The following is a 23,640-nucleotide window of genomic DNA, read 5'->3' on the forward strand; positions in this document are numbered from 1 at the left end:
CCCTATTCTGATACATTTTTTGAAATTATGGCGAAAATACGTTTTTAGCCATTTTCAAAATTGACTTAAAAAATAAGGAATTGGTAGAAACAATATATAGCAACAAGTTTCGCATTTCCTCAAGATTTCCAATGCCATATCATTTGCTCCATTCGGACTTATGGTTAAAAAATTAGCTCGAAAATACGAACTCGATGAAACTTGTACCCTTTTCTAAATTAATTTTAAACTGTTCAAAATTAGAAAAAACTTTTAACATGAAAAATTAGCGCATTTTCATAAGCTTTCCAATGCCATATCATTTGCCTCGATTGGATTAGCCGTTTAGAAATGACATCGAAAGTACTAACTCGGCTATTCGGTTTGCGAAATTTTACGATTTTCCAAATTACTCTTTAACCGTAGAGAATTAGAGAAAACTTTGAACATGTGGAAGGAGCGGTTTTGCAGCACTTTCCAATGCCATATTATTTGCCTCATTCCGATAAATGTTTTAGAATTGCAATCGAAAATATGATTTATGTTTTTTGTATGAAGAAAAAACGGTTTTCAAAACTGCTCTTAAATAGCTTAAATTTTGCCAAAAATTTAACTTGGGTCATGATACCGGTGTCCATAGCTTTCCAACGGTATATCGCAAGCCCCATTTGGGCAATGTTGGCGGAAGTTCAACCTAACACTCGGAGAAGTTCACGTCGATAAACTCAGGCAGTAAAATTGCAAAAACGCAATTTTATCAAGACTCGAGAGCAAAATCCACCAACGAGCGAGATTCCTATTTAAAACCGGTATTTAGTCGCTAAAAACATTTCTAGATTACACTAACATCATATAGAACACGACTAACAAGAATAATTCGCGGAGGAAGCCGCGGTTGCGAAGATAGCACGAAGGTCGGGTTCGTACAAAGGGAAGTTCAGGCGCGTTACTCAGGCAGTTCAGGTTGTGATCAGAATATTATTCTGATCCCGTGATCAGAATAGTGTTTATGTATATATATACACATGTATATATACAATTTGGTATATACAATTTCTCCTACATGGAGTCATTACAGCGGTAGTGGGTAATGGTATTCTCCTTTGGGATCTATGACCTGGTCGATAAAAAATCTCGCTATTTCCTCTTGAATTGCTCGTACGGGATCCGTTGGTAGGAGCTTATCCTGCACCTCATTGAACTTTTAAGGAGATCAATATGCATGTATTAGTTGTGTGATTAGATATCGATAATGATGTAAAAATTGTGAATAGTGTTCTGGCAAACATACCCATAGTTGTCTAGCAGATTTGGTCCTTTCGGACGCCACCATGCGAATGTTCTCGCAAACATAGTATGCACATAAATCAGTCCATGGTGCCTGCCTCATGGCCTTTATGAGAATAGAATTCAATCAGATAATAATGAATCAAGCATGATAATTAATGGTATTGAAACTAGAATTAAAGAGATGGTAGCTAGCTAGTACTACTTAATTACTTACGTTGGGTCGATACCAATACAAATTTTGTTTTCATTCGCTTGGAACCTCTTTGATGAGCTTTTGCCAAGCCCTGCCCGTCGGCAAGAAAAATGAATAAAGGAGTTATTAATTAGTTGATATCAGGAAATAACGAACTAAAGAGGCCGACATATAGTTCAATAATGATTGAAATTACCTGTTGACTACCCCCTTCACGATTTCGTAGTCACTAGCTTTTTTAAGTAGTGAGTCTAGTACTTCAATTTTTCCTTCTTCAACTTGAATGACTAACAAGATCCAGTGGAAACTGCATGCGCACATGTTTGCATGTATAAATTAAGTGGGCATGTGCATAAAACTCATCAACTACCCTAAACCCTATACACTTATTAACATCTAGCTAGTAAGAAAAAACAGAATTTGTTGTACAAGACAATGTGACTCACCTGAAGTTGCAAGGAAGTAGTATATCTCGATTGGTATTGAGGCGCTTCAAGAACTCTAGCATGTTTTTCTTACGTCTGATCGATACCATTCATATGTCCATGTCTCTTGATTAATTGTATTTGGGTCAATGAATCCAATTCCATAGCATCCAGCCTTTTCATTTCATAGATGTTCATCTAATACCATAAAAAAGAATATAGTGAGGATAATTATAGGTAATGATCAACGAGCACTACAGCTAGCTAGCTTGAGACTTAAATTACAGAAAGAAACCACTTACAGACAATAGCAACTGATGATAGATTTGTCGAGTGCATCTTGATTGAATAACTGAAACAGTTCTGAAAAGTCAACATATAGAGCTGTCGCATTGAAGTAATGGTCTTCCCTAACTTTCACCATGAGGGACTCTCGATAGGTGGTCTTGGCAATTTTCATGTACCATTCATGCAATTCGTACATTCTCGTTGAGAGCTTCTTGACCTCCTCAGGATTGACCAAAGGTTCGCCATGGGCATATTTCCGTTTTATGTCCTCCTCTCTAAGCATATCCATGGGATCGATCTTTAGGAGTTGATAAACAGTGATACCGAGCTCTGTAGCCTGCCTTCTATGCTCATCGATTATTACTAGCTGATCGATGCCGGTACTCGCATGTGTTGGTACAATGAGCGGGGGGGTTGATTGCACCGCCTGTTCTCCCAGCTAGGGAACAATTTTCCCTCTTTTTTGCAGCTGCTTGGCTCGAGCTCGAGCTCGACTCCTTCTTTTGTTGTGCTCGATTTGCCTTCATGATTTGGCGCTCATAGTCTGAGTTAACGGGCTTGGGAGCTGGTGCTTTAGCCATACGAATAAATTGGTCAACGACATGCTCAGGCACTTTCTCCTTTGGCGACGGTGGTGGTTTCGGTCCAAAATGGGTGTCCAATTGGGCTCGCACTTCAGCTTCGTTTTCCTCTGGAGTTAGGTCGTAAGGCCTCTTCGGAAGAGGTGCGAGGCTACTTGGACCATATTGAAATCGCTTGCCTCCTGTACCTGATCATGTACCTTGACTTGTCCCGCTACACACCATAGTTGCGGTGGTTCTCTTTCACTATTGCTCAGGCGGCAGAGATTGCTGATGTGGCTAACTTGGAGGAGGAGGAGTGGGCTAATGCGGTGCCGTACTTGGAGCAGGAGGAGTGGCCTCACGCGGTGCCGGACTTGGAGGAGGAGGAGTGGCCTCACGCGTTGGCGGACTTGAAGGAGCAGGACTCTGCTGAGGCGGTGGCTGATGACTTGGATGAGCGGGAGTCTGCTGACACGGTGGCGGACTTTGAGAAGGAGTCGGCTAACGCGGTGTCGGTGGCCTTGGAAAGATGATGCAATCCTTTCTCCATAGGATGATACGATGTATGGCCTCTCCCAGTGTGTGCTCTTCGTCACCTCCAGGAATGTCAAGCTCTAGCCTCGAATATTCGTCCACCACTTTATCAACCATGACACGAGCATAGCCAGCTGGAATCAGGTTGCAATGGAAGGTTGCTTCAGGGGGATTTGTATAAGCAACGGCGTCCGCCACCTTCATGGATATGTTCTTCATTTTGAAGTGTAGCTCACAATTATTGTTCTCCATGATGTCATCCACATGGTATCTATCTAGCAGTGCCTCACCCGGGGTGGAACCCACGCTGCTTCTCAGCATGGATGGGATGGTGCTATCCAATGCTGGATCATCCGCTAGCTGATGCCACTACTGAGACCCCCTTTCCTGGCTAATTGAGTCGATCTGCTGCCGCTGCCACTAGATTTGGAGTGCCAACTGCGTGTGCCATGATTCTAGGCCTTTAAGGCATTCTGCTTCCCGCTTCCTCTACTCCTCCTACAGCTTCCTCTGCTCCTACTCCAGCTTCCTCTTCTCCTCCTCCTCCATCTTCCTTCTTGCGCTGCTTCTGTAGTCGGCGTTCCAGTCCACAAACCCCTCATATGACGGAACAACGCCTTTGCCTCGTGTTCTTCCCAATGTTCAGGATTTCCCAGGGCACGCGTAAGCTCATCGTTCTTTCTATCGGGAGTGAACACCCCCATTCGAGCCTCTTCTATTGCAACAAGTAATTTGTCGTTGGCTCCTTTAAGACTTGCCTTCTTCAAAATCTAGCCTAACTTTGGGTCCAACGCCCCCCATGCGCATAGAACCAAGTCATGCACCTTTCCGGCCAGCTCAATGTAACTGGAGTGACCCCTGCATCCAACATCTGTTGCTCAGACTTAGCCACTTAGGCCGGGCCACCAAGTAGCCACCTGGCCCCAATGTATGGAAATTCTCCTTTTTCATGACATTGATCTTGTTTATTCTCGACAATTCCTGAGCTAATTTCGATTCCTTGAATTTCACGAAATTGTCCCAGTGATCTATTTGCTTCTCTAGTATTCCCTTGAATTCTAGAGTCTTCTTTCCTCCTTCGACGTACTTGGCCCATATAGTTTTCTTGTGGGTGTTGAATGCAATTGCATTCTTCCTAAGAGCAGCATCCTTGACTTTCTACACATCTGCATCTATGAAATGATCTGGTAGGGTGAAATGTGACATGAGAGATTCCCAAAGCAGATATTTTGCTCTATAATCGACAAAAGTAAGATCTGGATGTTCCTTTGCTGGCTTTTCCATTGTTGCATGGAGATCGGGATTTGGTCCTTCACAAGAACTCCGCACTGATGAACGAACTTGTCCGCATTCTTCTTAGGCGCGCTTGGTTCTCCATTAGGATTGATGACATAGATGTTGTACTTTACGCCATCCTTCAACCTTTTGGCCGGGCCTCACACTGTCCTGATGCCTGTAGAAGATTTGCTCGATCTAGAGAGCTAAATGAAGTAAGATCGATTCATTAATATATATATATATATACACACATGCACAAAATCATTTAAAACATGTGATGATCACCAGATGCCTGCTTCTATAAATATACCTCGCCGGTATTTGCTATTCCAAGATCATCATAGTTCTGGACTTCATCAATTAGGTCATCTTGATCGAATATCATATCACCCTCCCCGGTATTGTTCAGATATGGGGAGCCGTCATCTTCTTCATTCTGATCATCCGGCCGGCTAGGGGAGCGTATGATCTTGAACAGGGCCTCTTCTCCTTCTCTGCCAGTATTGTCTGCCATAGCTTTTATTTAACTAATCCAGAAGAAATATAAAACAATTTAGTATGCATATCAAATAATAGTAGATAATTGATATGCATCTCGAATAATAGTAGATAATATATACGCATCCAGAAAGATCAAACTGAATCATAGTAGATAATATGCATCATCGAATATAATCTCGAATACATCGTCTCGAATATTATCGAATAATATATATAATCTCGAATACATCGTCTCGAATATTATCGAATACATCACTAGCTAGCTAGCTAATATAGATCGATCGAATAATCTAGTTCACTCGCGGTTCCTGAGACGCCGGCAGTGGACACCCAAAGAGAAGGAACATGTTGACACTTGATTTTGGCAAGATACAGAGTGAAGGGGTTTTCAGCATGAGAAAGCTTCACGTCACCGAGTGGAACAACTTTGATGTTTAGGTTATCGCCATTCGACCACATCTCAGCGGCCGAAACTATACTCCAAGTGACAAAATTTAGTGTTCTGAGTGTTTTTCGGCCTATTACACCCTCAATATGACCTCAGATGAAGGATCACTCTAAAGGATTTGTCTTTGTCTCATCGAGACGATCGATTTTCATATATAAATAATCTCAATCCGAGTTGGCATGCAAAAGTTAGAGTCAATATAGGGCGGACCAGCTAGGAATCAAAATATTACGCTAGACATCAGACACATGTTGATGGGTGTCTGGTATAGTGCGTGAGCAATTAGCCATTGAAGCTGACCTCAGATCTAAAAATGTTCAACATGAAAGTTTTTCGTCTCGTCAAGCCGCTTGATTTTCATATATAAATTGTCTCGATCCGATTTAGTATACGACCTAGGAAGGCAACACAAGATCAGGCTGTGTTTTCAGTCAGAAATCCGAGTGAAAAAGCTTACCATCTGAGTGAAAAGTTACCGGCCGAGTGAAAGTTTGCTGACCGGATGAACTTATTATTATCCGAGTAGAAATATAGTCATCCGAGTGGAAATATAGTCATCCGAGTTGTAACACCCCGGATGTAATTTTCCCAATTTGTACTCCAACTCTTGCCGTTTCCGGCGTTAAGTTATATTTATTTTCTCGAGTTCGGGTCTTTGTCTCCGTGTGTTGTTATCGTTGTCATGCATATCATATCATGTCATCATGTGCATTGCATTGGCATACGTGTTCGTCTCATGCATTCAAGCATTTTCCCCGTTGTCCGTTTTGCATTCCGGAGCTTCGTTCTCCTCCGGTGGCCATTTCTAGCTTTCTTTCGTGTGTGGGGATTAAACATTTCCGGATTGGACCGAGACTTGCCAAGCGGCCTTGGTTTACTACCGGTAGACCGCCTGTCAAGTTTCGTACCACTTGGACTTCGTTTGGTACCCCAACGGTTAACCGAGGGACCGAAAAGGCCTCGTGTGTGTTGCAGCCCAACACCCCTCCAATTTGGCCAAAAACCCACCAAACTCCGCTCCATGTCCTAGAGCGTTCGATCACGATCGCGTGGCCGAAAACCACACCTCATTTGGACTCTCCTAGCTCCACTTATGCCTATAAATAGGACCCCCCGAATTTCGGATCTCTCCCTCTCCCCGAAACCCTAAATCCCTCTCCGCCGCGCCAGATGTGTCCGACCCGCGCCGAACGTGTCCGACCCGACGCCCGCCGCCGCCCGCAGCCAGTGGCTCGCCGCCACGTGGCATCGCCACCTCGCCGCCGCCGCGGCCCGGGAGGCCCAGATCGGGCCCCCGCGAGCCCGAGCCGCCCCCGTGCCTCCTCGCCTCGGTCGCCGCCGCCTCCCTCAGCTCCGGTGGGCGCCGCCGCCGCGGGCCACCACCGCCGCCGCCGCCGCGCGCCGGTCGCCGCCTCCTCCTCCGTCCGGCCGCTCCGGCCTCCTCCGACCTCCCCGGCGCCGCCCCGGTCTTCTTCCTCTATGACGAACCTCGACTTCCGTGCTCCGATGAATAGTGCGTGCCTGCGAGCCTCGGGAAGCGTGCAGATCTAAGATCTGAAATTTGACGATTGACTTTTCTCCTCCAAACCCTAATTTTTGTGCTAACTTTGACCGGCTATATCTTCGCATCCGTAGGTCCGTTTTGGACATATAGTATATCAAAATGTTCGACTCGACGAGCACATCATTTCATTCCATTGCATAATTTTCATTTGAGTTCATCCTGATGCCCGAAATGCTGTTAGAAGGAGGCTTCATGAGTTAATTGTCAGATCTGCTAGTTCATCTTAGACTTTTGTCATTTTTGACATGATTATTGTGTGCATGATATGCCTGTGAGTCCTTCATATGTTTTGTTAAGGGTTTTGTCATCTTTCCAGAGGTGCAACCCATGTATTTTTAGGATTTGTGTGGTGACTTGTGCAAGCTTGCAAAGTGGTGCACTTGCTAATTCTGTTTTCAGGGACAGTGTTTTTCACGAAGTCCTGGGATTGTTTAGTCATGATGCCATATGTTCTTGTTGTTTCCTAGTGATCCGTGGCTCATTTGAGGATGATCAGTAAGGGAGTTTTGTTAACCTTGTAGTGCTCTATCCATACATGTCTTTGTTTGCAATTATGGAGCACCCTAGCTTGAGTCAATCGAGCTCCACTTTTGCTTCGTTGTGAATCTGGGCTGATCGTCAACTTGTTTGCGATTTTGCCGATGTTATTGTAGTTGATCCGTGCATGCTATGCCATTTTTCTTGCCATGTCTAGCTTGTATTTTGTGCCTTTTTGAGGGATGTATGCTTGTCTTACCATGACTTGCACCGTGGTGAGTGCATCGAGCTCGTAAACATGCCTTCGTGAGTTATGCTTCAGCATGTCCCAGTTTTAACTAAGTCTGAAAACTGATTATGTTTTTGATGTTCGTGTGCTTGTTAGTATATTTTGTGATCCCTTTTGGCTCAAGGTCACTAAGGGACTTTTGTTAAGCTTGTTGAGTAGCTCCATGCCATGTCTTTCTTTGACATGTTCAGGTCCTGTAGCATGTTGTTTTGTTGCTCCGAAGAGGGCTATATGATCTGAAATTCCACACAAGTGTTAATTTCACTAAGTCTGAGATCTGTTTTACCATTTGCGTTTTTGCCATGCTTGTTTGAACCTGTTAATGGATGATTTGGCCATAGATTAGTGCTAGACTTTTGTTAAGCATCTTGTGTGCATCCCTGCCATGTATTTTGTTGTCATGTTTGGGTGTTGTAGCATGTTCATCTCATTGCATTTAGATGCCTACTTGCTGTAAATCGCAGACCGGTGTCATTTTTGAAACGCTTGCCATTTCCAAACCGTAACTCCGATTCCGGCGTTCTTTATATTGTTTTCAAGCGATTTCATCTCATCTTTCCAGTGGCACCCTTGGAATTCCAAGTTGAGGCCAGGTTCATGCATTTCCTGTCATATCTTGCATTTTGCATCCCGCATCGCATCCCGCATAGCATATCATCATTGCATCATATCGCTTGATCCTTGCATGTGGTTGATTGTATCCTTGTTGCTTGTTTGTCTTGTTTGGGTAGAGCCGGGAGACGAGTTCACTAACGAGGAGCCCGTTGAGTTTGCTTTTGAGGATCCAGTCAACTCTGACAACTGTGCAGGCAAGATGATCATACCCTCGAAATCACTACTATCTTTGCTATGCTAGTTTGCTCGCTCTTTTGCTATGCCATTGCTACGATGCCTACCACTTGCTTGCAAGCCTCCTAAATTGCCATGTCAAACCTCTAACCCACCATTATCCTAGCAAACCGTTGATTGGCTATGTTACCGCTTTGCTCAGCCCCTCTTATAGCGTTGCTAGTTGCAGGTGAAGATTGGAGGCCGTTCCTTGTTGGAACCTTTATTTACTTGTTGGGATATCATTATATTGCTATGTTATCTTAATGCATCTATATACTTGGTAAAGGGTGGAAGGCTCGGCCTCTTACCTAGTGTTTTGTTCCACTCTTGCCGCCCTAGTTTCCATCATATCGGTGTTATGTTCCCGGATTTTGCGTTCCTTACGCGGTTGGGTTATAATGGGAACCCCTTGATATTTCGCCTTGATTAAAGATTTTCCATCAATGCCCAACCTTGGTCTTACCATTTTCCACCTAGCCTCTTTTTCCCTCGGGTTTCTGGAGCCCAAGGGTCATCTTATTTTAACCCCCCCGGGCCAGTGCTCCTCTGAGTGTTGGTCCGACCGAGTAGACTGCGGGGCCACCTCGGGGCAACTCGAGGGTTGGTTTTACTCGTAGGATGTCTCATCTGAGTGTGCCCTGAGAAAGAGATATGTGCAGCTCCTATCGGGATTTGTCGGCACATTCGGGCGGTGTTGCTGGTCTTGTTTTAACCTGCCGAAGTGTCTTGAGTTACCGAGATACCGAGTCTGATCGGAACATCTTGGGAGGAGGTCTATTCCTTCGTTGACCGTGAGAGCTTGTTATGGGCTAAGTTGGGACTCCCCTGCAGGGATTGAACTTTCGAAAGCCATGCCCGCGGTTATGGGCAGATGGGAATTTGTTAATGTCCAGTTGTAGACAACTTGAACCTTAATTAATTAAAATGAACCAACTGGGTGTGTTACCGTGATGGCCTCTTCTCGGCGGAGTCCGGGAAGTGGACACGGTGTTGGAGTAATGTTTGCGCAGGTTGTTCTCTAGCTTCTCGCTCGTGCTTTGCCTCCTCTTCTCGCTCTCTTTTGCGAATAAGTTAGCCACCATACTTGCTAGTCGCTAGCTGCAGCTCCACTCATATTTTACCTTGCCTTACCTTTAAGCTCAAATAGTCTTGATCGCGAGGTTGCGAGATTGCTGAGTCCCTGTGGCTTACAGATTACTATTACCCAGATGCAGGGCCTGATGATTCCGCTCCAGGAGACGCGTATGAGCTCAAGTGGGAGTTCGACGAAGACTCTCAACGATACTATGTTTCCTTTCCCGATGATCAGTAGTGGTGCCCAGTTGGGGGTGATTGGGACCGTTGTCGCATGTTGGGTTCTCTTTATTTTGGCGCCGTAGTCGGGCCATGAGTGTTTTGGATGATGTAATGTTATTTATGTACTTGATTGACATGGCGAGTGTAAGCCAACTATGTTATCTCCCTTTTTATTATCATATTACATGGGATGTTGTGAAGATTGCCTAACTTGCGACATATGCCTTCAATGCGATTATGTCTCTAAGTCGTGCCTCGACACGTGGGAGCTATAGTCGCATCGAGGGTGTGACAAGTTGGTAATTAGAGCCTTCCCCGACCTTAGGAGCCCCATTGCTTGATCGTTCTTAGCCGCCGAGTTGTGTCTAGAAAAATGTTTTGAGTCTTTTAGGAATTATATATCAGAGAGATTAGGAATTCTTTTTACTTCCCAGTCTCCTCATCGCTCTGGTAAGGCATCCTGACGTAGAGTTTTGACTCTTCTCTTCTCAAATTTCACTAAATTTTTTTTTAGGATCACGCGGGTATCTTGGAATCGTTCCGATGGTTTTATGATGAGAACATTGACTTGGTGCCTCCTGTCAGGGGTTTAGTGGAAGTGTTCTGGGGAGTTGAGCTCTGAGGTGTTGTCATCATAATTTTATCGTTGCAGTTCTGGAATACCTGAGTCTATTACGCCGACATCGAAAATCTCTTTTATGCAGTTCGTTGGTGAGATAACCTCGACGCCACCCAGTACTGGGGCGGGAGTTCGGGAGTATCGCCATAACTTGTATAACGGATTCTTTTCGAAGGTTGAGGTAGATGGTTTCCGAAGGTTTCTTGGTTATGTGTTGAAGGATGGATACAGCTGGATGTAGGAATTGCTAGTTTGGGTGAGATATTATGCTTCCCCTGTATCCCCAACACCTGATTGCATAACCAGAAAGGTTCGGAAGTTTCATAGGTGGGAATTCTAGTAGCTCTAGTTCTTCTTCCACGGATATTGGTTTGAGATTGGGATTTCTTACCGATTATTCGTTCTTGATCCATACCTTGTTGATTTATTTCTCTACCTTAATTCGACGTGGCTTCTCAATTTATGGATATGTGACCATTTCAAGAGGAATGCATTCGTTCATTTTGTTCGGATGTGAAGACTATATGTTGCAATTTTCATTCCATTGGATTCAGCTTCAATATTTATCTATCAATGTGCTAACGGTGGTCACCCTCTTCAGGATGGCTCCTCCAACGCGCACGACTCCGAATCCTGATCCACCACCACCTCCACCTCCTCCGGAGGCATGGCAAGCTGTGATGGCCGCAACCAATGCAAACACACAGCTGATCATGCAAATTCTTCAAGAGCGCAATCAAGACAGTCAAGGGAATCAAGGCAGCAATCAGAGTCACTTTGCTACACTCAACCAGTTCCTTGCTAACGGGCCAAGGACTTTCAGCAATTGTGTTGAGGCAACCGATGCTGACGATTGGCTTGTGGATCTGTGCAAGCATTTCGAGTGCAGTAACGTCAGGCCTGAGGACTTTGTTAAGTTCGCTTCCTTCCAACTCAAAGATCAAGCTGCAGAATGGTTCCAGCAGTACAAGGATTCCAGAGGTGGACGTGTTATCACTTGGGATGATTTCCGTCGAGATTTCCGAGCTCATCATATTCCGCAGAGCGTTGTTGAAAGCAAGCGTGAGGAATTCCGCAATCTGAAGAAAGGCTCTTTGTCTGTCTATGACTACAACAAGTTGTTTCAGAAGCTCGCCCGCTTTGCCAAGCAGGACGTCCCTGATGAGAAGAGCATGATATATCAGTTCAGGGGTGGTCTCAGAGAAGATATTCAGCTTGCTCTTGTCCTCTTCGAGCCCTTGAGATACGATGAGTTCTACAACATGGCACTGAAGCAAGAGGCTGCTCAGTTGAGGTGTGATGCTTCCAAGAAGCGAGTCAGAGATGCTACTCCTTCTTCCTCTACTCAAGTGGCCAAGCAGCAGAAGTTTTGGCTTCCTCCTCCTCCGTTCCGTCAGCCGTATTAGCAGAAGAGCAAAGGTGGTAGTGGTTCTTCCCACCCACCCAACCCTGGCTTTCAGAACAAGACTTCGTCTCAAGCTCCAAGATCGAGTGCTCCGTATCACCGTCCGCTTTCAGAGGTCACGTGCAACAAGTGCCAACAGAAGGGTCACTATGCCAACAAGTGTTTCAACCAGAGGCGTCTTCCTCCTCCTCCTCCTGTGAGATCGGCAAGTACAGCTGTGGTCAAGCATAACCCCAAGCATGCCAAGGTCAATTTGATGAATGCAGCTCAGGCAGAGGACTCGTCAGATGTGATCATGGGTAACCTTCCTGTTAACGATGTTCCCGCAAAAGTTCTTTTTGACACTGGTGCATCGCATTCCTTTTTGTCATGCCCTTTTGCATCGAAGCACAATGTTGATACCAAGATTATGCCCAAAGTCATGCAAGTTGTTTCTCCCGGCAAGCTTTTGACTTCTAGTTTGGTTGCTCCCGATATCTCTATCACATTGGGTGATTGCAAGTTTCTCTCTTCTCCGGTGGTTCTTGGTAACTCGGATATTGATCTTATTCTCGGGATGGATTGGCTTTCTAAGCACAAGGCTCAGCTTGATTGTGCAGCCAGGCAGATTCAATTGACTCATTCGTCTGAGGATGTAATTGTCTTTGCCGCTCGTGATGATACTATCCGTCTGTTTTCTCTCAATGAGAAGGGTGAATTGGATGCCATATCTCAAATTCCAGTCGTTTGCGAATATCAAGACGTCTTTCCAGAAGAGCTCCCAGGAATGCCTCCGCACCGGCCAGTTGAATTCGTTATTGAACTTGAGCCTGTCACGGAACCTGTGTGCAAACGTCCTTACAAGCTCGGACCTGAAGAGTTGAAGGAGCTGAAGAAGCACCTTGATATGCAAGAGAAAATGGGTCTTATCCGGCCTAGTTCTTCTCCGTGGGGTTGTGGTGTTCTTTTTGTGAAGAAGAAGGATGGAACGGACCGACTTTGTGTTGATTACCGTCCAGTGAACAAGAAGACCATCAAGAACAAATACCCACTTCCCAACATCAATGAGCTGTTCGAACAACTAAAAGGTGCCCAAGTTTTCTCCAAGCTTGATCTCCGTATGGGTTATCACCAGATTCGCATTCGTGAAGAAGATATTCCCAAGACAGCATTCAGAACAAGCTTTGGTTCATATGAATACACTGTCATGTCTTTTGGCCTTGCCAACGCTCCTCCGACGTTCTCTCGCATGATGAACTTCATCTTCAACACCTACACCAATGACTTTGTTTTGGTCTATCTCGACGACATTCTGGTTTTCTCCAAGAACAAGTAAGATCATGCCAAGCACTTACGTTTGGTTCTTGATAAGCTCAGAGAACATCAGTTCTACGCCAAGTTCTCCAAGTGTGAATTTTGGCTTGATGAGGTTCTTTATCTTGGTCATATCATCTCTGCCAAGGGCATTGCCGTGAATCCTGAGAAGGTGTCTGCAATTGTGAATTGGGAACCTCCTCAGAACGTGAAACAACTCCGCAGTTTTCTCGGTCTCGCAAGCTATTGCCGAAGATTCGTTGAAAACTTTTCCAAGATCACGAAGCCTCTCTCAAATCTTCTCCAGAAGCACGTCAAGTACGTTTGGTCTCCGGAGTGTGATATTGCTTTCAACACTTTGAAAGAGAAATTGATCACTGCTCCAGTTCTGACTCCACCTGATGAATCCAAGCCGTACGAGGTCTTTTGTGATGCCTCTCTCCAAGGTCTTGGCGCAGTATTGATGCAAGAGAAGAAAGTTGTTGCTTATACATCTCGCCAGTTGAAGCCTAATGAGAAGAACTACCCCACTCATGATCTCGAGTTGGCGGCAGTTGTGCATGGTCTTTTGACTTGGAGACATCTTCTATTGGGAAGAAAAGTGGACATTTTCACTGATCACAAGAGTCTCAAGTACATCTTCACTCAGCCTAATCTCAACCTCAGGCAAACTCGATGGGTCAAAATGATTCAAGAGTATAATCCGAGTATTGAGTATACTCCAGGCAAGGCCAATGTGATTGCTGACGCTTTGAGCAGAAAGGCTTACTGCAACAGTCTGATTCTTAAGCCTTATCAACCCGAGCTTTGTGAAGCTTTCCGCAAACTTAATCTGCAAGTTGTTCCTCAAGGTTTCCTCGCCAACCTTCAAGTCTCTCCTACCTTAGAAGACCAGATTCGCCAAGCCCAGCTTCTTGATGCTATGGTGAAAAAGGTGAAGATTGGGATTGCTAAGAGTCAGTCCAAGTACAAGTGCTACCGCCTTGATGACAAGGACACTCTCTTCTTCGAGGATCGTATTGCTGTGCCCAAAGGTGACCTCCGTAAAGTGATCATGAACGAGGCTCACAATTCTCTCCTCTCCATCCACCCTGGGAGCACGAAGATGTATCAGGACCTTAAGCAAGCTTATTGGTGGACTCGAATGAAGCGCGAGATCGCTCAATTCGTGAATGAATGTGATGTCTACAGAAGAGTGAAGGCAGAACACCAAAGGCCAGGAGGTCTCCTCCAACCTCTTGCCATTCCAGAATGGAAGTTTGACCACATTGAAATGGACTTCGTGACTGGGTTTCCAAAGTCCAAGCGTGGCAATGATGCTATATTCGTTTTCATCGACAAACTCACCAAAGTGGCTCACTTTCTGCCTATTAAAGAGTCGATCACTGCAGCGCAATTGGCGGAACTCTATACCTCTCGAATTGTCTCTCTGCAAGGTATTCCTCAAGTCATCTCTTCAGACCGTGGCAGCATCTTTACCTTGAAGTTTTGGGATTCTTTCCAGAAGGCCATGGGCACTAACATCCGCTTCAGCACAGCTTTCCATCCTCAAACAAGCGGTCAAGTCGAGCGTGTCAACCAGATTCTTGAAGATATGCTCAGGGCTTGTGTGATCTCCTTCGGCATGAAGTGGGAGGATTGTCTTCCTTATGCTGAATTCTCCTACAACAACAGTTTTCAAGCAAGTTCGGGCAAGGCCCCTTTTGAAATTCTGTATGGCAGGAAGTGCCGTACCCCTCTCAACTGGTCTGAAACCGGTGAACGTCAGCTTTTGGGTAATGACTTAATCACAGAAGCAGAAGAAATGTGTAAAGTCATTCGTGATAACCTCAAAGCAGCCCAATCCCGTCAGAAGAGCTACTATGATAGTAAGCACCGTGATTTGGCTTTCGAGATTGGAGATCATGTTTACCTCCGTGTCTCTCCTATGAAAGGTACTCGTCGCTTCGGTATCAAAGGGAAGCTTGCCCCTAGATACGTGGGACCTTTCAAGATTGTCAGCAAGAGAGGCGACATCGCCTATCAACTCGAGCTTCCTTCAAACTTTGCAAATGTTCATGACGTGTTCCATGTCTCTCAGCTTCGAAAGTGCTTCAAGACTCCTGACCACACAGTCAACTTCGAGGACATTGAGCTCCAAGAAGATCTCTCTTATCATGAGCACCCAGTTGCTATTCTTGAAGAGACAGAACGCAAGACTCGCAACAAGTCAATCAAATTTCTCAAAGTCAAGTGGTCACACCATTCTGACCGTGAAGCTACCAGGGAACGCGAGGATCACCTCCATTCTGAGTACCCGGCGTTCTTTCAGTCCTAGATCTCGGGACGAGATCCTTTCGTAGTGGTGGAGTATTGTAACACCCCGGATGTAATTTTCCCAATTTGTACTCCAACTCTTGCCGTTTCCGGCGTTAAGTTATATTTATTTTCTCGGGTTCGGGTATTTGTCTCCGTGTGTTGTTATCGTTGTCATGCATATCATATCATGTCATCATGTGCATTGCATTGGCATACGTGTTCGTCTCATGCATTCGAGCATTTTCCCCGTTGTCCGTTTTGCATTCCGGCGCTTCGTTCTCCTCCGGTGGCCATTTCTAGCTTTCTTTCATGTGTGGGGATTAAACATTTCCGGATTGGACCGACACTTGCCAAGCGGCCTTGGTTTACTACTGGTAGACCGCCTGTCAAGTTTCGTACCATTTGGACTTCGTTTGGTACCCCAACGGTTAACCGAGGGACCGAAAAGGCCTCGTGTGTGTTGCAGCCCAACACCCCTCCAATTTGTCCCAAAACCCACCAAACTCTGCTCCATGTCCTAGAGCGTTCGATCACGATCGCGTGGCCGAAAACCACACCTCATTTGGACTCTCCTAGCTCCACTTATGCCTATAAATAGGACCCCCCGAATTTCGGATCTCTCCCTCTCCCCGAAACCCTAAATCCCTCTCCGCCACGCCGGACGTGTCCGACCCGCGCCGGACGTGTCCGACCCGACGCCCGCCGCCGCCCGCAGCCAGTGGCTCGCCGCCACGTGGCATCGCCACCTCGCCGCCGCCGCGGCCCGGGAGGCCCAGATCGGGCCCCCGCGAGCCCGAGCCGCCCCCACGCCTCCTCGCCTCGGTCGCTGCCGCCTCCCTCAGCTCCGGTGGGCGCCGCCGCCACGGGCCACCACCGCCGCCGCCGCCGCGGGCCACCGCCCAGCCGCCGCGCGCCACCGCGCCGGCCGCCGCGCGCCACCGCGCCGGCCGCCGCCTCCTCCTCCGTCCAGCCGCTCCGGCCTCCTCCGACCTCCCCGGCGCCGCCCCGGTCTTCTTCCTCTCCGACGAACCTCGACTTCCGTGCTCCGGTGAACAGCGCGCGCCGGCGAGCCTCGGGAAGCGTGCAGATCTAAGATCTGAAATTTGACGGTTGACTTTTCTCCTCCGAACCCTAATTTTTGTGCTAACTTTGACCGGCTATATCTTCGCATCCGTAGCTCCATTTTGGACATATAGTATATCAAAATGTTCGTCTCGACGAGCACATCATTTCATTCCATTGCATCATTTTCATTTGAGTTCATCCTGATGTCCGAAATGCTGTTAGAAGGAGGCTTCGTGAGTTAATTATCAGATCTGCTAGTTCATCTTAGACTTTTGTCATTTTTGCCATGATTATTGTGTGCATGATATGCCTGTGAGTCCTTCATATGTTTTGTTAAGGGTTTTGTCATCTTTCCAAAGGTGCAACCCATGTATTTTTAGGATGTGTGTGGTGACTTGTGCAAGTTTGCAAAGTGGTTGACTTGCTAATTCTGTTTTCAGGGACTTAGTGTTTTTCACTAAGTCCTGGGATTGTTTAGTTCATGATGCCATATGTTCTTGTTGTTTCCTAGTGATCCGTGGCTCATTTGAGGATGATCAGTAAGGGAGTTTTGTTAACCTTGTAGTGCTCTATCCATCCATGTCTTTGTTTGCAATTATGGAGCACCCTAGCTTGAGTCAATCGAGCTCCACTTTTGCTTCGTTGTGAATCTGGGCAGATCGTCAACTTGTTTGCGATATTGCCGATGTTATTGTAGTTGATCCGTGCATGCTATGCCGTTGTTCTTGCCATGTCTAGCTTGTATTTTGTGCCTTCTTGAGGGATGTATGCTTGTCTTGCCATGACTTTCACCGTGGTGAGTGCATCGAGCTCGTAAACATGCCTTCGTGAGTTATGCTTCAGCATGTCCCAGTTTTCACTGTCTGAAAACTGATTATGTTTTTGCTATGTTCGTGTGCTTGTTAGTATATTTTGTGATCCCTTTTGGCTCAAGGTCAATAAGGGACTTTTGTTAAGCTTGTTGAGTAGCTCCATGCCATGTCTTTCTTTGACATGTTCAGGTCCTGTAGCATGTTGTTTTGTTGCTCCGAAGAGGGCTATATGATCTGAAATTCCAGACAAGTGTTAATTTCACTAAGTCTGAGATCTGTTTTACCATTTGCGTTTTTTCCATGCTTCTTTGAACCTGTTAATGGATGATTTGGCCGTAGCTCAGTGCTAGACTTTTGTTAAGCATCTTGTGTGCATCCCTGCCATGTATTTTGTTGTCATGTTTGGGTGCTGTAGCATGTTCATCTCATTGCATTTAGATGCCTACTTGCTGTAAATCGCAAACCGGTGTCATTTTTGAAACGCTTGCCATTTCCAAACCGTAACTCCGATTCCGGCGTTCTTTATATCATTTTCAAGCGATTTCATCTCATCTTTCCAGTGGCACCCTTGGAATTCCATGTTGAGGCTAGGTTCATGCATTTCTTGTCATATCTTGCATTTTGCATCCCGCATCGCATCCCGCATAGCATATCATCATTGCATCATATCGCTTGATCCTTGCACGTGGTTGATTGTATCCTTGTTGCTTGTTTGTCTTGTTTGGGTAGATCCGGGAGACGATTTCGCTAACGAGGAGCCCGTTGAGTTTGCTTGTGAGGATCCAGTCAACTCTGACAACTGTGCAGGCAAGATGATCATACCCTCGAAATCACTACTATCTTTGCTATGCTAGTTTGCTCGCTCTTTTGATATGCCATTGCTACGATGCCTACCACTTTCTTGCAAGCCTCCTAAATTGCCATGTCAAACCTCTAACCCACCATTATCCTAGCAAACCGTTGATTGGCTATGTTACCGCTTTGCTCAGCCCCTCTTATAGCGTTGCTAGTTGCAGGTGAAGATTGGAGGCCGTTCCTTGCTGGAACCTTTATTTACTTGTTGGGATATCATTATATTGCTATGTTATCTTAGTGCATCTATATACTTGTTAAAGGGTGGAAGGCTCGGCCTCTTGCCTAGTGTTTTGTTCCACTCTTGCCGCCCTAGTTTCCGTCATATCGGTGTTATGTTCCCGGATTTTGCGTTCCTTACGCGGTTGGGTTATAATGGGAACCCCTTGATATTTCGCCTTGATTAAAGCTTTTCCAGCAATGCCCAACCTTGGTCTTACCATTTTCCACCTAGCCTCTTTTTCCCTCGGGTTTCTGGAGCCCAAGGGTCATCTTACTTTAACCCCCCCCCGGGCCAGTGCTCCTCTGAGTGTTGGTCCGACCGAGTAGACTGCGGGGCCACCTCGGGGCAACTCGAGGGTTGGTTTTACTCGTAGGATGTCTCATCTGAGTGTGCCCTGAGAAAGAGATATGTGCAGCTCATATCGGGATTTGTCGGCACATTCGGGCGGTGTTGCTGGTCTTGTTTTAACCTGTCGAAGTGTCTTGAGTTACCGAGATACCGAGTCTGATCGGAACATCTTGGGAGGAGGTCTATTCCTTCGTTGACCGTGAGAGCTTGTCATGGGCTAAGTTGGGACTCCCCTGCAGGGATTGAACTTTCGAAAGCCATGCCCGCGGTTATGGGCAGATGGGAATTTGTTAATGTCCGGTTGTAGACAACTTGAACCTTAATTAATTAAAATGAACCAACTGAGTGTGTTACCGTGATGGCCTCTTCTCGGCGGAGTCCGAGAAGTGGACACGGTGTTGGAGTAATGTTTGCGCAGGTTGTTCTCTAGCTTCTCGCTCGTGCTTTGCCTCCTCTTCTCGCTCTCTTTTGCGAATAAGTTAGCCACCATACTTGCTAGTCGCTAGCTGCAACTCCACTCATATTTTACCTTGCCTTACCTTTAAGCTCAAATAGTCTTGATCGCGAGGGTGCGAGATTGCTGAGTCCCTGTGGCTCAGAGATTACTATTACCCCAGATGTAGGGCCTGATGATTCCGCTCCAGGAGACGCGTATGAGCTCAAGTGGGAGTTCGACGAAGACTCTCAACGATACTATGTTTCCTTTCTCGATGATCAGTAGTGGTGCCCAGTTGGGGGTGATTGGGACCGTTGTCGCATGTTGGGTTCTCTTTATTTTGGCACCGTAGTCGGGCCATGAGTGTTTTGGATGATGTAATGTTATTTATGTACTTGATTGACGTGGCGAGTGTAAGCCAACTATGTTATCTCCCTTTTTATTATCATATTACATGGGATGTTGTGAAGATTGCCTAACTTGCGACATATGCCTTCAATGCGATTATGTCTCTAAGTCGTGCCTCGACACGTGGGAGCTATAGTCGCATCGAGGGTGTGACACGAGTAAGATATTTCTTTCTGAGTGGAAATATAGTCATCCGAGTGAGAGATTGTCTTCCGGGTAAAAAAGTCCAGTCGGACGGTCCGAGTGAAGTTCTCAAATATCCAAGTGGATGAGCTCGAATCCGAGTGAAACTGAACATGTGCCCGAAAGTTTATCAAGATGACCTCAGATGAAGAAGTGTTCAATACAGAAGTTGTGCGTATCATCAAGACAGTAAACTTCGGTTTTGAAGTCATCATCATCAGAGATAGTATATGGCCTGCAAATTCACTATGAGATTCGGATAATCCAGTCTACTTCAAGACTGAGTCCGACTGAAAGGTAAAGATGACCTCAAGAAGTATTCAAGATGGGCTTATTTGAAAAAGTGATCAACATTAGAGTTGTTCGTATCATCGAGGTGCACAAATTTGCTATTTGGGCCGTCTTGATAGGAGATCATATGCAAGCTCGACGGCCCGCGCAAGGACGAAGCCATAAGTTGGGACAGATTCAGACTGGATCCGAGTTGAAATAGAACTAGGACTCTAGGACGTGAATTGATGTAATTTTTTGTAAGGAAAGCCTAGATGAATCCATTACTTGTACGGGAAGTCCAGCCGCCTCTTATATATGTTGGGGGTGATGGCTGATTAAACAACACACAATCGAACAAATCAATATACTACTTTTTCAGTTTACGTTTTATCTCTCCACCGTTTTCTCTCTCGTTCTTCGCTGTTCCTCAAGTTTGAGAGCCGCGAATCCCGAGGCTCTAGGGGCGGGCGAATCGACCTAGGGCAGCCCATAGCCATCGCACTCCCTAACGGGGTCCCTCCCGGGGGTGTGGTGTTTTCGGGTCTGCAAAAGCGCCCGCCGACTATCTTGCGTATCGCGCTGTCGGCCGGGTCTCCTTCGACGTGAGCTGCGGTGCATCACCCCCGGCGTCGAGGGTACACGTGACATGTCCGTGTGTCAACACACTTTTTGGTGACTCCGCTGGGGATCGAAGATCAATCATCATCATCCACCATGTCCGATCTCCCCAAGCCATCTGAGGTACACACCGATAACATCATTAAGCCCAGTCTTCATGAGATATCGGCCGATCATCGCCAAATCTATGAGGAGTACAAGAAGGTGCACGAGGAGAAGGACCTGCAGGAGTTCCTTGCAAAATTCAAGAAAGATCGCCAAGGCAACATCACTCCGATTGAAGAAATCAAGTTCCCTCCTCTTCAAACTGAACAGGTTAAACCCTCTGTAAGTACTGCCTTTTCTTCGGAGCACTAGGCTGAGATTGAAAGTCGTATTGCTAATGGTAACACTCTAGTCTATCAAACTTTCATAGAAAATACTAATGCTCAAAAGAATATATCTCAATCGTCTAGTGGTAATGATGGTGTAGCTGCTAGTGTGCAAAACCCTAATATGGCTTTACCTATTGCATCGACGCCTCCCGTGCCGATGGCTTATTATCCTACCCAAGCAAATCAGATTGTGGTTGCACCCACTAATCCTATTATGAGCATGCCAGGTTCGGTGGCAATGCCGAACCAAACTCTACCTACAGCTACAACCACTCGACCACTACCAAATTATGGGTCGACATATATGCCACAATTCCTACCTACAGCTAGTAATCCTACTCCTCCTATGTCACTGCCACAAGCTTCATCGTCCACTACGGATGATGGTCTAGCTAATATTAGAGAGGAGATGGCTAAGATGATTCGGGAGAATTTTGGAGTTGAGTTACCTCGGAATCAGATTTACCAAAAGTCGTACCCCGAGTACTTTGATGCCATCCAGTGCCCTCCGAGATATAAGATTCCAGATTTTGTTAAGTTCAATGGAGAGGGTACAAAAACCACATGGGAGCATGTTAGTCAATACTTGGCACAATTAGGTGAAGCAGGCTCACTAAATGAGTTATGCGTTTATTTCCTTTATCATTAACTGGTACCGCATTTTCATGGTTTTCTTATTTACCACATGGTTCCATTCGAGTTTGGTCACAGCTAGAGCAGAAATTTCATGATCACTTTTATAGCGGCAACAATGAACTCAAGTTGTCACATCTAACATCGGTTAAACAGAAGCATGATGAATCGATCTCCGATTACGTCAAGAGATTCAGAGAAACAAAAACCGGTGTTTAAGTTTGGTGATAACCGAGAGAGACTTGGCAGACCTAGCGCTGAGTGGTTTGAGGACTCCCATTAGAGAAAAGCTAGAAGGTTATGAGTTCTTATATATCAACCAAGTCTTACAAGAGGCTTTGGCTCAGGAAAGCTGAAGCAAAGATCTGAAAGAAGTGCATAGATACAAAGCCGATCGTCCAAAGATGAATATGGTGGAATATGATAGTGATCGCTCGGACGATGAGGGTGATGTTTTTGCTACATGAATTTGTTTGGCCATCTATGGCCAAACCCTTTACTTGCAATGATCTGAAACCGATTCGTAAGAATCATGATGAAGAGATGAGGTTTACTTTTAACATTGCTAAGTGTGATAGAATATTTGATGCTTTGCTGCAGGCTAAGATTATTAGAATATCTCATACTTTACCACTGTTTGAAGAGCTAAAACAGCGTGCTTATTGCAAGTATCACAATTATTTTTCTCATGCTACTAACGATTGCAATGTTTTTCGACGACAGATACAGTCGGTCATTAATGACGGACGATTGAACTTTTCCGATATGCAAGTTGATAAACAACCTTTTCCAATGAACACCATGGATTTGGAGGTGAAGAAGCTACTCATTCGGCCGGAGGTAGCCGAATCTACTAATAAAGCTAATGTCATTGTTGGTGAGACCAAGAAAGACAAGGAGGACAACAAGGTCTTGGGGAGACATGTTGTGCTTGGAAAGCAACCCGATGGCAAGGAAGTAATCAAAATCACCATCAAGAATCCTACACTCGGGGGGCAACTACAAGTGCAAGAAAATGCTCGTGTGAGATTTGTCAAGCCCAAGAGTCGAGAAGTTGGCAACTGGAAAAGGAATGAAGTTAAAGTACAGCGCAAGCGGATCAAACCAACTTTTGATATGTTGCTGTCCGAATATGCCAATCAGTCGGCTGGTTCCAGCTCTAACCATCCATCATACTTGAAGTGACCAAGGTCACCATCAGATGATATGTTCAGTCAGTATATGAAACCAAGTGGCCAAAGGCGCTATTTCCAGAAGAGCAGAGGCAAACTGTTTGGGACCGACTTGAATACTCATACAATGACTGACTGAACATCGGTAACTATCGGTCGGCTGGTCAAAACATGCGACCGGATGGAAATTATCCGAGTGTAAGAATGCACCCAGGTGGAAGCTATCCGAATGAAAAAATGTGGCCAAGTAGATTACATCCGACTGAATTCCATCCGAGTGGATTCCATCCGAGTGAATTCCATTCGAGTGACCACCATCCGAGTGGATTCCATCAGAGTAAAAAGGTGCGCCCGAGTGAAAATTTCATGCATCTGGAAAGTCAAAAAGAATGGCATGTTAAATCACCAAGTGTTGCAGCAGTTGAGTCGGGAAAAGGCAAGGAGAAAATGGATGTCGACTCACTTATCTTGGGCACCGAGACATTCTCCATACAGCAGCCGATTGTACATAGCAATCCGACTAAGCCGATACTTGCTATCACGCCAAAGCACTCTCCCAATGACCATGAAGCAAGCACCAGCCAAGTAAAAGCGAGAGATCCTAAATACACTCAGCCAAAGTGGTGTCCTCCAGGGCTAACAAAGACACAAAAGAGGAAACTACAGAGGTTA

Source organism: Triticum urartu, chromosome 2A, assembly GCF_056163025.1.
Source record: "Triticum urartu cultivar PI428250 chromosome 2A, HENAU_Tu73, whole genome shotgun sequence".
Lineage (NCBI taxonomy): Eukaryota > Viridiplantae > Streptophyta > Magnoliopsida > Poales > Poaceae > Triticum > Triticum urartu.